General features: G+C 32.8%; 1 protein-coding gene across 2 annotated transcripts in view; it reads left to right on the forward strand.

The window, feature by feature from the left end:
• The window catches only part of LOC149419544 (sodium-independent sulfate anion transporter-like), a 120,820-nt gene that overhangs the window by 15,667 nt on the left and 92,120 nt on the right, over nt 1-13,033 (forward strand). The window contains exon 1 of one of the 2 annotated variants that reach the window (XM_089638375.1): nt 1,283-1,627. The exons of the other annotated variant lie outside the window; for it this stretch is intronic. The gene's annotated coding sequence lies outside the window, so the exon portion shown is untranslated. Of the gene's footprint in view, nt 1-1,282; nt 1,628-13,033 lie in introns of those variants that run through there. 2 annotated transcript variants of the gene reach the window in all.

The following is a 13,033-nucleotide window of genomic DNA, read 5'->3' on the forward strand; positions in this document are numbered from 1 at the left end:
AATGTATGCAATCTGATAAAATGCTACAAGTCAAAAATAATCACTTATAAAACAGCTTAAAAAAATCTCACGAATTAAATGATCAGGGCCGAAAGTATTTAAAAGTACGTTTATAATCTTTTTACAATCAAATTTCATAAATTATTATTTTTTTTGTTTTTCCTTTTTTTAGGATTTTCCTTCCGTGTTTTAAATACAAACTCTCTTAAACAACAAAACTCCTGCTATTCTCGACAGCTAACGCCATCTATGGGTAACCTAATATACTAATCTAGCGGCATCTATGGGTGAATTCATACACTTTTAAGAATATTACAATTATTATTATTATTGTCTGATTGTGCTTTCATCATCATTTGTGATCACCAAGGCTTTGTTATTTGGAATTTCATAAGTGATAAATTTGTATTAAAATTTTCTCGCTCTTGCTACCAAGTTTAGAAGGCCGGTTTGGGTACCGCCGCCCTAAGAACCATTTATTGGATAACCAACACACTGATCCCTAGATTCCTACCCAACCTTCATACCCTTTACCTTCCCAGAACTTCCTCTCCTTCCTTTCCTTAAAAAGGACCCTCCACACAGTATCACAAAAAATGATATAGGACCGAGGGAAATTATATTCCTCATATCCAATTGGATTTTTATTGACCTGAATGTTAGGTCATGATGCTTTCCGTGGGTCTTTCTTAGTTGTTTTTTTATTTTTTTTATTTTTTTATTTTATTTTTTATTTTTTTTTATAGTGAATACCTCACAAGAGTCCCAACTGCTCCCGTCTGGAGCCAGTGAGACTATGGCATCCCCAATTGGGGGATGTTGTGAGGCTGAAGGTAAGTGGGGAAGCGAAAGAGGAAGGTGGGGAAGTACCTGGCTATTCAGATCTAGTAACTAAACACGGCTAAAGCCATTTGGAGCAACGTTTCAATTCTGAATGGTGGTCTTACACCAGGGCGATACTGGTAGTATCTTCCACTCTGGAACGTGCCGCAAATATACTATATATTATTTTAATTAATTAATTGTGAAATAACACAAATTAATCAAATAAAATTTATTTGCGCACGCCGGGTACGAACCCGCGACCTTCGGAATGGCAGTCCAATGCGTTACCACTGGACTATGCCGGCCGTCAAAAACTATTTTTTAAATGTGTACAACTAAAGTGCACAACTCAACGGCATATTTAACAGTATTTTATTCATTTTAATTCTACTTGGCTCTCTCTACGTTCCACTCCAACTCTGCCATTGTCAATATAAATAATAAACGACCACGTGTCGGCCGGTTTACGTTCAGTCTCAGGTCAACTCTGTTTGCGGACGGACGTCTGCGTACTTGCTCCGTTGTTTTCGCGCTCATCGTATTCCTCGCGAAATCGCAACCTCTCGCCGAGTGGCGATTTCACTTCGCGCACCGGGGTTTACCCACACTTCGCATAAAGAGACACATGAAACTACATTTGCGATCGGACTGATATTTTTTTCTGTTTGAAAAAATACAGACGAATCGGTCTGGTTTTTTTGCCGGCGTCAAAAGTTAAGTGCTGAAAAGTGATTGTATTTTAATATTGTAAAGAAAATCTTCATTTTGTATTTTGGAAAACTGTCGCTTCCCTGTTGACAAGGTGAGTTATTTACTGTACATATTATTTGGTTAATAAACCGTTTGGTTATTTGTAAGGAACGCATAAAACCCGATGTATTTAAAGTCAAGTACTATTTTAAAACACCATCTAAATCTATCGATCTATATAAATAAAGAGGTTAATATTCGTTTACTCAAATCTTAAATCTCTGAAAGTTCTTCATCGATTGCTTTATTAAAATAATGTTTTTATTTATTTTTATTTTAAATCAGCGCCATCTGTTGGACTTGTTTGCAAAAGACGCTATTTTTTCTCCATCTCCACATACAGACTGAGCCATAGCGTGGCGGGGTACAGCTAGTTTAATAATAATGACTAGCAGTTAAAAACCCGCTCCGCGGGTTTTTTTCTGCTAGGCCCTGCGGGCGGCTCTTACTTGGGCTTCGCCCATTTTAAGTGATATTAACAACAGTTACATTTAATAGATAGATATTAGAACATTCACAGAGAGAGGGTGAGTATATATATTGTTAAAACACGGAACAGGAAGGAGTTAATTAATAATAACATTCTAAATTTACGCATAATAAGAATGACAGTTGTTTGAATAAATGAAATTTTACGTATTTGTGATGGATTATTTCAAATGAAACACTATTATTGACTACATGTCTAAAACTGATATTAACTGTTATCGTACCTAATATAATTAGCTCATAGGAGACTTGCAGTGCTTAAATATGTGTTACAACCGTCAATGTCTATAAGTTGAATCAATATCGTTTAGTTTGTCACAATTAAAGATAGTTTTAACAAAGTTGACTTAAATAATAGATTATTACATATTGATTAATTGTACCCGTGTTTATGAATAAAAGGAGGGTAATTGTGCGATGACATTAGCAGTCGGTTTAATTAAAAGGTGCTAATTTTACTCCAACTGGTGGTAATTCTTTACCTACAACTGTTACTGTATCTAATAAAGTTTAATGCTAGATTATATATACACCTTCATCAGGAGAGTAAAAATCTATATATAAAGGTAGATTATTACAATATAGCGCCCCTGAGGTGATATCTCACAAAAGCGGCGCTATGCAAATTGTCCAATAAATAAATAAATATAATGTTTACATTTTATTGTGTATACACCGAAGTCAAAAATTAAATATAGATTGCAATTGGGAAAGAAGAAGTGGAAGGAGGGGGGAGGAGTAAGAGTAGGCTGGGTTTATAATAATTAGGAATTACAATATCGTTAGACGGGAAAGACCAGTTGAGTGGGAAAATATTTAAAAGAGAGTTTATAAAAAAATTCTTGTTAATTATATCTGCTTTTATATTAATATGTTTCCTCATTTCTAAAATTTCAAAATTATTTATAGTGAAGTATTTTAAGACCTGAAAAAAACAAATAGCATATAACCATAAAACAATATATTCATAAGACAAATAGCATTTAATAACGGTTATTCTAATAAATTGAGAGTTGAAATACTAAATAAAAAAATTAAACACATTCTCTTCAAACGGTCTTTCTAAAGATAGAAATAAACAATGGCGTAGAATTCTGTTTGTGGATAACGATACTTCTAAAATTATATATATATAAACAATCCTGGTACCATTCAACTGGCGTTTTACACTAATAACAATGAAGAAATATATTCTTAATAATAATAAAAACAGGAGTTTAAAAACTCAATTGAGATGATTGTAATATCTTTTACAAAGGTAGAACCAATAGAAACTTTGAAGTCAGAACTAAAGAATATCGCAGGGCTATAAATGGAAATAGTGAATCTGAGTTTGCAAATAATCTTTTAAATAATGATCACACTTTCGATAAAAATTCAGGTCTTAAAATACTTCACTCAGGATATAAAGCATCGCAAATAAATAATTTTGCAATTTTAGAAATTAGAAAACATGCCAATATAAAATCAGATATAATTAATAAGAAAAAAAAAATATAAAAAATAATGATAAATGCCATTACAAAGTGATAAGCTTCCAGAAGAAATCTTCTTATAAAACGCTTGTTAATGGTAAGTAGTCAAGTATTGTTAGCTGCATATTTAAATATTCGCACCAGGCATTTGGTTCGTTTTTAAACCGCCAGAGGTGCGCTCTGTCGGCCATCTTGAAGAAACGCGTGAATTTTTATAAACGTCAAACATAATCACGTAACTGTGGAGAATTTTCATTGTAATGTAATTAATCCAATGGATTATGAACTTTCTAAAACATATTTTCTTCGATATTATCCAAAAATTATATGAGCAGAAACGATGCTTATGAAGAAATCTCGTATTATTATGAGGCGATCCTAATTTAGTATGGAATTGTGTCTTAATATTCAAGTTACCCGAAACAGACAATTTAAATTTGACCAATCAGAGGGCCTACACCGTCCAGACGCTGGGACAATAATACTATCAGATGGCATTCTGATAGGCACTGGACATGAACGCGCGAAGGTTGCTTATTTAGCAAGTTACATACACTGTGAATGTAAAAATGGAGACTGTAAGACAATAATTCTTTCGACCGACGGATCAGATTATTGTATTTTGTGGTGGATTTTAGCCGCATATAGACGTTGGAAAACATTGACGTATTTGTAACCGAAATCACATCACCGTAAACCAGGCAAACTAAACCTACTATATATTAATTTAGTAGAGAAATGCAAATCTTCCCCCAACAATTGTCGAAATTTCATTGAGTTTAGGCGTTAAGGCGATGCACTACGTCGTGTAATATTTTTAATTGAGCCGCTATCAATAACAAACCGTAAGTAGATGGCGATAAGGTTTAAATTCCCGCTTAACACCATCCGCCTGTTTTGATTTATGCTAGAAAAAAAATGGCCAAAAAGTGCCTTTTATATTATTTTAAGGATGTTCAGGCATAAATATTTTTTTTTTTTTTCGATCATTTTATAAATTAAATAATTTGTCACATTATACAACAAAATCATAACCGAAAATGGGTTCGTAAGTAGGAAATTTTGAACTTTAAAGCAGTTTTTATAGCCCTTTACATTATTTTTTTCTGGGATTATAAAAAGACTTATCTAAAAAATACTCTATTATTTCAAAGGCGAAGATGTATTCGGAAAAAAATCGGTTTATGGGCGAAATTCCTAAAAAATAAAACTAGTTATTTTTATACTAACTTTGGGCCGGGGAATCCGAATCTGGAAGAATTAGGTTGCGGCAAGCAAAATTAACTGAATTACACGACTTTAAAATTTTTGACGCACAAACAATTTAACTGGCCATTTTGAACGCTTTCTGACAATATAACTAGTTATCTTTTATACACCTTTATACTAACTTTGGGCCGGGGAATCCGAATCCGAAAGAATTAGGTTGGGGCAAGCAACATAAACTGAAATACACGACTTTAAAATTTTCGATGCAGAACAAAATACAATACCCCATTTTCGACACGTTGACAATAAAATCCATAGAAAAATAACCAAAGATATTACATACAGTGTTACCAACTCCCAAAAATATTTATTTATTTTGGTTTGTGATAGAAAAGAAAGTGCCCCCTTCGTAGCGCCTACTCGCGTCAAGTCAAGAAAACATCCCAGTTTTCAAGTACATAGTTTAGCGGCTACGCTAGGTTTGTGTAACATGGTTTGTGATAGAAAAGAAAGTGCCCCCTTCGTAGCGCCTACTCGCGTCAAGGCAAGAAAACATCCCAGTTTTCAAGTAGTTTAGCGGCTACGCTAGGTTTGTGTAACATGGTTTGTGATACAAAAGTGAATAAAATGTATCTGAATACTTTATGTAAATGAATTAATGTTAGCAAAATTAAAATATAAAATGCATATTTTTTCGTCTCCCCCGACATAAAAACTCATCTTTCTTGATAATAAACCTAAATCTAACTGTTTGAATAAGAAATATTACTGAAATTATAAACATGTTATTTTACGTTATTGATTTTATTGCTTACTAGCAACACTTAATTTTATATTGGTGATATATCTTTGGTTATTTTTCTATGGATTTTATTGTCAACAACTTGTCGAAATTGGGGTATTGTATTTTGTTCTGCATCGAAATTTTTTAAGTCGTGTATTTCAGTTTATATTGCTTGCCCCAACCTAATTCTTTCGGATTCGGATTCCCCGGCCCAAAGTTAGTATAAAGATAACTAGTTTTATTGTCAGAAAGCGTTCAAAATGGCCAGTTAAATTGTTTGTGCGTCGAAATTTTAAAGTCGTGTAATTCAGTTAATATTGCTTGCCGCAACCTAATTCTTCCAGATTCGGATTCCCCGGCCCAAAGTTAGTATAAAAATAACTAGTTTTATTTTTTAGGAATTTCGCCCATAAACCGAAGTTTAAATTTAATTAAAGCATCTGAAACATTTCTAGGCGACCAAATTTTCAAACCAAAAACACATGATTTTGCATTACTACGTATGGCATCGCCTTAACCTTTGCCGTGGTTATATTTGTATAATAATGATACGCATTTTTATATGCTTTAATTTTTAAATCATTTCGGTAATTATTTCCCTAACCGCTGCACGTTTAGCCTAACCTAACCTAACCGCTGCACTTTTAGGCAGAAATTATGGTAATCACACTTTCATTTATTTATTTAATACATGCATTGTTTTATAATACATGTATTAAATTTACAAAAAAATAAATATTTATACATACATATATTTTTTAACAGTTTTACCCATCTCAGTTGAGAAATCCATTCTCTTGTTTGTTTGGTGGGGAGCAGTGCCATTTGTTTAAAAAATTACTACAAGAAACAACTGCACAAAATAGGTTATTAGATTCTTAGTTTGGATTAATTAAGTAATTTATGCGTATTTAGATTGAAACAATCGTTTTATCAGGTAAATTTATTCTATTAAACTTAGAATTATAATGCATCTTTTACTACTCGTATCTATCCCGACGTAAATCTTTGTTTTTTGTAGTAATTAAGTTGAAACAAGTGTAATTTCCGTAATCTGTGCCTATTAAAAGTGAGGCTGTTAGGGAAATATTTACCATAATTTCTTTCGACCATTACTGTCATGTTTTCGAAAAGAAGATTTTTTTTTAATGGTGGTAAAATTGTTGGAGAATGTGGTAAAAAATGAACTGTTTTAAATTTTACGATAATTATAAATTCGAAAGTGGTAATATTCTATAACGTTTACATATTAACCACGGTTCCATGATATTTCATCAAAATGAAAATATAACACACCTTTAAAAAGTGATATAGAGTCAAAAAACTGATGAAACAAAAACATCACTTTTCATGACTTTATATCACTTTTTGAAGGTGTTATGAATTGTCATTTTGATGACATACCCGGTCACCATTAACTACTAGCTGTACCCCGCCACGAGTTTCTGTAGCTCAGTCTGTCTGAGCAGATATAGAAACAATAGCGCGTTTTGCTTTTACGTCCAACAGATGGCGCTGTTTTAAAAAAAGCATGTTTTCACCTGTCACAGGTGACATGTACATATTATAGCTATATAAAAACATATGTGTATTCTAATGCAACTTTGTGTCAAAATTTCAAAGCAATCGGTGACGAACTTTCCGAGATTTCAGACTTTGAACAAACGATTTACATTTTTATTTATGTACATTGTTTTTCATTATTGAAAAGCACTAAGGGCCAGTTGTTTCAAATGTCATGTTCTGTTGAGGTTATATTAAAGTTCTATTAGGACGGGTTGTTTCAGAGAATTTGAACAATTCATCAAATTTCAACGTTCATTTCCGGGTTCTGTGAAAGTCCTATTCAAGTTCTGTTACTATATCATTGTAGGCTAGTTGCTTGACAAAACTGAAATAAAAACAGAACTTGAAAAAATCTTTCACAGAGCTTGAAAATGAACGTTGAAATTTGATGAATTGTTCAAATTCTCCGAAACAACCCGTCCTTAGTATTTCAGTGCTGTGGAAGAACTGGCCCATAATAAAATATTTAAAGAACTTAAAAATGAAATTTGAAAAAATTGAGGAATTGTTCAAACTCTGCAAATGGCCTTAAGCAATGTAGAATTATTATGAATATTATAAGAAAATTAATATCATAACAAAATGTTGAATAGTATTATTACGTTATAATATAAAATATCTAATCACAATATTTAATTGTTTATTTTCTCATCCTTCTACCGTAGCTATGTTTTCGCTACATATGAAATAATAACTTTCCAGATTTATTTAACTGCAATTTGTTCAAATAACATTTAAGACGTTTCCCTTTTGTTCTAAAATCCGAACGGCTGAATCAACTTGTCGACTGTCAGTTGTTGTCTCGGAGTTTTACGACTCAATATTATTCATTTGGTTTACAAAATGCCAATATCATTTACGTAAACTTTTCGATTAATTCATTAATTATTTTTTTCTTCTGTGTTTCTTGATAAGACCGCACTCAGAATTTATAACGTATTACCCTTCACCATTTTGTTTTTAAGCCATAAAAAAATAATTTTGTAGATCTTTGTACATTTGTAGCGACTATGTAAACATTGTACGAGGCGTATCCAGAAAGTAAGTGTACTGAATTTTTGTAGGTAACAAATCTTTTTATTGAAACAAAAAAATTACATGAATACCGTAGTACATATGTAAGCTATTTTTAGACATAGTCGCCATTCCTCTCAATGCAGGTGGTGAAGCGGGGTATCAATTTTTGATGCCTTCCTCGAAGAAGTTTCCCGCCAACCCCTTCGTCCACTTCTCCACCTCCTCCTTTACCTCCTCGTCGGTTGAAAACCTTTTTCCACCCATGTACAGCTTCAGGGAGGTAAAGAGATAATAATCTGAAGGTGCTAGGTTAAGGGAATGCGCGGGGTGGTTCAGGATATCCCATTTAAACGAAGCAAGCAGTTCCTTCGTGGCGTTGGCCGTGTGTGGTCTGGCATTGTCGTGCAGCAGGCTGACTCCCTTTGTCAGCATGCCTCTCCTCTTGTTATGAATCGCCTTACGCAATTTTTTTAGGGTCTCACAGTATCTTGCAGAGTTGATGGTCTCCACTTGAGGCAGATATTAAATCAAAATTATGCCTTGACAGTCCCAAAACACGGATGCCACGATTTTCTTGGCTGAAATTGTGGTTTTGAACTTTTTAATGGAGGGTGAAGAGGTGAGAACCGTTTTTAAACTCGCGATACCACTTGTACACACTCGTACAATTCATAGCTTTATCACCATATGCAGTTTTAACCTCATTATAAACCTCAAACGGAGGTTTTTCCTTCCAAACGAGATAACGGATGACGCCGCGTATTTCGCATTTGGCGGGAGATTGGATTGACATTTTTCACGAAACGTGTTGTCGCGTTGACACTTCTCAACATACTGACCTTGAACAGGTCTCGTTGCGGAGGAGAAGAGTCAGGCTACACGTAAGTGTAGCCAACATATCGAGAATAAAATTCATTCGGTCGTGAGAGTCTCAGTACACTTACTTTCTGGATATGCCTCGTACACACAAAATATAATGTTAAATATATGTACATTAAGTTGTATTTCTGAGTCCTCCTCACTAGTTAATAAAGTGATTCATTTCTGTTTTATTAGTTTTCTATGTCGTTTTTAATTTATTTATTTATTAACGGACATTGTCCAAATTACAAAATAATAACACGAATTCAGTAAAATCAAAAATTCAGGATTAGACAAAGGTACATGAAAGCAAAGACATAAGGCAGATATAATACAAGAAAATAAAGTGACAAGTCGAATCAAGTCAAGACTACGCCGTGGGTCAGGACCACGGGACACTTATAATTATAATATTCCGATTATAAAATTTATATGCACTTATTAATATTAATGTTTTGTTCAGAGTTTTTTTATTAATCTGTTTCAGCCAGATTTTTATTCTTGATTTGTAATCATTCAAATTTTCTATTCGCTTCATAATAATAATAATAATATTTGGCTGATTTATATAGCACCGTTTTCGTGAGAAATCACCTCAAGGACGATGTACAAATATATATCTTAAATAGTTAACACTAGAACTACTGACTTAAAACTAGTGACTTACGTCTGAGACTTATATCTAGAGACTTACGACTAAGGCCTATAACTACTATCTTAATAAAAATATATATTTACATATGTAGAAACTTATAACTAAAATTAACATTAACAATCTAATTTTACAAGCGCCAGAAGAAGGAGGAAGTTCTATTATATTAGGGTGTTTATAAAATTAGTTTTTTTTATTAGCTGGAAATATATCTTAAATGGACGAATGAAATTAATCGTCGATCTTTAACGCATTTATGATTCATCTGCCAACAATTAAACCGATTGACGTGTTATGTTCCCGCTGATATTGTCCATTGTCCATTGGTAGGCAAGTCAATAGCATTTTGACTTTATCGTAAGTATTCATATCAGGGGGAAGGATATTGTGGAGTTTCGTCGCAAAATAAATATAATTTCTTTGCCCGAATGTGGTTTTATGACCTGGAATATTTTTTATGTCATTGTGATTTGACCTTGTTTGATGAATACGCGGTATTGTAGAGGATTCAGTATTTTTTAATAGTTTCAATAATATATTTTTGGCATATATTTGTTGTACATTTGGTATAAATATCTATTTCGATCTATCTTCTTAAAATAGACTTAGGCCACTGTTGCAGAAATGTTTCTTCAAGTGCATCATTTTTTGAAAGAAAGACGAACATTGGTTACGAATAAACTAAACATATTTAAATGACACCTACTACCATAATTTCAAGTTGAAACTGTCGCTTATGCAATGATGGAAAACTGCTGAGTAGAAGAGGATTGAACTCGTGACGCTTGGGTCCTGATTCTCTAGGTGGGAACCGGTGAATAATAGAAATTTCACTATTATCCGCCTGCATCTAACCAGTGGTAGATACTCTTGGTAACGCTTTGGTGAAAGACCACCACCAAAAATCAGTTTAAGTACTTATTGTATATCTAAAAAAAAATATTATTTACCATTTTTCACTAAAAAACAAGAAACACCTAATGAAATAAACATAATTATCCACTCTGTGAAAAATACAGAAAACCACAAATGCAATATATTATGTACAAACATAGAAAGCAAGACAGATATTAAGTACCTAGGCATAACAATAGACCAGCGTTTAAAATGGTCCCCACATATAAATATACTGAACAACAGAATAAGGAAATTAACATATATATTTAGATGTTTAAGAGATATTTTAAACGAAAAATTACTTAGAACCACATACTTCGCTTTCTGTCAATCAATTATACAATACGGCATTATAGGATGGGGCGGTACATATAAAAATCAAACACAAACAATTTACATATCACAAAAACTAATAATAAAAACTATATTAAAGAAACCCTATTCATATTCGTCCGAACTTTTACTCAAACAATTTAAGGTCAGAAAATTAAGTGCATTATACTTCTACCATGCAACATTACAAATTTATAAAAACAATATTCAAAATAAAGTTGCACCCTTTAAAAATGACAGAAATCTTAGACAAACGTCAATACTTCCAACTCCTAAATGTAAAAAAACAATACGACAGTTCAACCATGAATATCTCGGAGTCAAATTTTTTAATTCATTACCAGAAAAAATTAGAAACATGAATGTAAATATTAACGAATTCAAAAGCCACCTTAAAAAGTATTCCGAACACTTGAACTGAATCATATCAAATTTAAACCAAAATAACAACACCCCCCATACACACAAGCCTTGCTTATTTATGGGGATACATCAAATACTCATATTATATTATATTATGTAATTAAAAACGGTATTATATTGTGTAATGTAATTCGTGTATCTTTTTTATATTGATAAAAATTTTAAAAAAATCTATATAAAATATTAATAAACATATTATAAAACATTAATAACATAGCCAGGTACGTTCTCTCCTTCCTTGCCCTATATCCTTATCTTCCCCAATCACAACGTACCCCAATTGGGAATGCCATAGTCGCACCTTAGAGTAATAATATACTATTATTCTAAGAGTCGCACTGGCTGCAGACGGTTGGGACTTATAATTCTCACATAAAAAAGAACTACAGATAACCTACCTTTTTCAAAGAGCAAAGCGCGCCACTGGTTGTACTAAATATTCCGTAACTTAACTCAAATTTATCTCGATTTTCCGAAGGTTCAGACATGCTCTCCACAATGATTTTCCAATTAATTTATAGTGTTCCGAGGTTTTTCATTTCGTTCTGTCTTCGTTATTTATTTATCATCGTATTTAATGAGGTTAAATTTATCAATACAGCTGTTTAATGAGGTCTCGTCATAATAAAAAAATCAGTTTGCAATATTTTTTTGTTAAAATTTTGCTTCAAGGGCGTGCATTGAACCAAACTTTAACAATACAAATTTAACGCATTTTAATTTTATACTTTTAACTATTGAAAACCTAAAAACTAATAAATACAACTAACTAATATAATTTACTGGGTGAAACGAAATTTTGGTTTAACTCGAACATTTTGCATTTCGTCTTCCTGTAAATTTGTTTATGCGTTCCGTTTTCGTTTTCGAACATCTGTTGCATCGTCTTGTTTATTTGAGCTTTCTTATTACCATTTTTTCACGCCTTATTTACCTGCCGGTTTATTTTTAGCGGTACTTACCTGCCATAAATTTTAAATTTAAATTTAATTTTTAATTAAATTTTTCCAATTTTTTTTAAGAAAATTTGGAAAAGAATTGTCATCGAGGTAGTGACGTTTCTTGGGACAAATTCTATAATTGCTTATTTGAAATTAAAAAAATGTTATTTAATAAATATAGTTTACTATATGAGTAGGCATTGGCAGCCTCCGTGGTTGAGGGGTAATGTTCTCGAGTACCAATCCGAAGGTCGCGGGTTCAAATCCCGGCGTGCGCAAGTAAATTTTATTTATTTGATTTGTGTTATTTCACATCGTATTCATTCAAAATAATATATATTATATTTGCGGCTTGTCTGGTGTAAGACCACCATTCAGAATTGAAGCGTTGGTTGAAATGACTTTAGCCGTGTTTGGTGACCGGATCTGAATATCCAGATACTTCCCCCCTCACTACCTTCAGCCTCACAACATACCCAATTGGGGATTTCATAGTCTCACTGGCTCCAGACGGTTGGGAGGAGTTGTTCAGGTGCATTTGACGCTTTGGACCACTAAGCTACTAACCATTTGCTCCATGGTTAGCGCCACAATTAACGCTTGATGCTAATTTATTCACCAGAATTGGTGCATGAATGGTGATTACCCACGCCAATTAAAACTTCCTAAAAAGATTTTCCGGTGACAACCAAAAACACATTAAAACTAACAATGCATTTGTCTGTGCTAATGGACAATGCAAAAAGGTTCACTCAATGTCATTTAAAGTTTGTGAATATGTCAACATTGATAACCGTGTATAATTTTCTTC

This window comes from Hesperophylax consimilis, chromosome 12 (assembly GCF_061612785.1).
Source record: "Hesperophylax consimilis isolate HC1 chromosome 12, BYU_Hcon_1.0, whole genome shotgun sequence".
Lineage (NCBI taxonomy): Eukaryota > Metazoa > Arthropoda > Insecta > Trichoptera > Limnephilidae > Hesperophylax > Hesperophylax consimilis.